This window comes from Sciurus carolinensis, chromosome 13 (assembly GCF_902686445.1).
Source record: "Sciurus carolinensis chromosome 13, mSciCar1.2, whole genome shotgun sequence".
In the NCBI taxonomy this organism is placed as follows: Eukaryota; Metazoa; Chordata; class Mammalia; order Rodentia; family Sciuridae; genus Sciurus; species Sciurus carolinensis.
The window spans coordinates 38,875,435-38,877,662 of record NC_062225.1 but is presented as its reverse complement, the minus strand read 5'-3'; positions in this window follow the sequence as shown (position 1 = coordinate 38,877,662).

Sequence of the window (2,228 nt, the reverse complement as noted above, 5' to 3'; positions counted from 1 at the left end):
TGTTTTAGTGGACATGGAGGACCATGTTGAATGATTGTGTGTGGATTCTGCCTGAGGACATGGTGGGAGAACAATATTTGGAGTTGGTATGCAGTTCTGTGACTGGAGGTCCCTGTATAAAGTGAGGCTAAAGGACTGTGGTTGGAGGACCATGTGTAGAGTGGGGCTGGAGGACCATGGAAGGAAGACAATTTGTGGAGTGTGTTGGATGACCATGGTTGGTGTATCGTGTTTTGAGTGGGGCTAGAATACCTTGTTTGGGTAACTGTGTGTGGAGTGTGACTGGCAGAATGTGGGAGGAAGATTGTGTGTGGAATAGTTCTGGATCACCGTGGTAGGAGGACTGAGAATGAAGTGGTGTTGGAGGACTATTTATGGAAGATCATGTGTGGAATGAAGTTGGAGGACCGTGATGAGTGGGGCAGATGACGGTGCTGGAGGACTCTGTATAGATTCATGTTGGAGGATGGTGGTTGGAGGAAGTTTGTGGATTTTGTCTGGAGAAACTTGGGTGAGTAGGGATGGAAAACCATGTGCAGAGTGGTGCTGGAGGACTATGGTTGGAAAATTGTGTGTTGTGTTGTGCTTGAGGACCAGGGTTGGAGGATCATGTGCAGAGTATGACTGAAGGATTATGTCTTGAGGAAATTCTCAGGAGTGGAGCTTGATAAATTTTGCAGAGTATCGTGTTTGTAGACTGGCAGGACACTTATTGGATGACTGTGTGCAAAGTGGTGCTGGAGGAACATGACTGGAGAACATTTTCTAGAGTGTGGAGGGAAGACCATGTGTGTAGTGGGGTGAAGGACCATGGCTGGAAGTTCATGAATGGTGGATCATATGTTGAGTGGGGCTGTATGACTGTGGTTTGAGGTCCGTGTGTGGAATGGGGATGGAGGACTTTGGTTGAGTGTGTGGTGTGGTGGTGGAGGACCATTTTTTCAGTGGAACTGGAGAACCATGGCAAGAGGACTGTTGCTGGAGGATAATGTGTAAAATAAGGCTCGATGACCTTGACTGGATGATAGTGTGTGGAATGAGCCTGGAGAATTGTGACTGGAGTAAAATGTGACTGGAATACCATGTGTGGAGTTGGGCAGAATGACAATTGCTGGAGTACTGTGTGTGGAGTGAGTCTGGAGGACCTTGTTTGAAGTGAAGTTGCAGGATTGAGGCAGGAGGACCAAGTGTAGAGTGGGGCTGTAAAACCCATGTGTGTACTCATGCTGAAAGATCATGGCTGGAGAAACTTGTGTGGAGTTTGACTGGAGGACATTTTGTGGAGTGGGCCTGGAAGGTCATGACTGGAAGACTGTGTGGAATCCAACTGGAGGACAATGTTTGGAGAACATTGTGTGGAGTGAGGCTAGAGGATATTGGCTGGAGGACTTGTGGAGTGGGGCTGGAGGATCATGGCTGGAAGATATTTTGTGGAATGGGGCTGTAGGACCGTGGTTCTACGATTGTGACTGGAGACCCATGTCTGGAGTGGGATCATGGCTAGAGGATTCTGTGTGGAGCTTGGCTTGAGGACCATGGTTGTAGGATTATGTGTGGAGTGGGTCTAGATGACCATTGCTGGAGGACCACGTGTGGACTGGTGCTGAAGGATTGTGACTAGAGGACCATCTGTTGAGTTGAACTGAGAGCCATGACTGGATTTTGGCTGGAGGACAATGTGTGAGTGGGGCTAGAGAATTGTGTGTGGGGTGGGGCTTGATTACCACCTCACACATATTGTCCATATTAGGACAATATGTGGAGTCAGAGTGGAGGACCATGTCTGGAGGACCATGTGTGGAGCAGGGCTGGAGGACTGTGGCTCAAGGACCATGTCTGAAGTGGGACTGTAGGACCTTGTGTGCAGTTGGCCTGGAGGAACATGGTTGAAAGACTGTGTATGTAGTCAGATTGGAGGACCACACCTGGGGGAACTTGTGTGGAGTGAGTCTTGAGGATGGTGACTAAAGGAATGTTTGTGGAACAGGGTTGGAGGAAGATGGCTGAAGTTTCATGTGTTGAGTGGGGATAGAGAAACATGGGTGGAGGACCATGAGTGATGTGCAGACTGAGGACTGTGACTGGAGGTGTGTGTGTTGAGTGGGTCTTGATGACCATTGCTGGAGGATTGTGTGCTAAGTGGGGCTGAAGAATTGTGGTCAGAGTTTCATGTGTGGAGTTTTGCTGAAAGACTGTGACTGGAGGACTGTGCGTGGATTGAGGCTGGA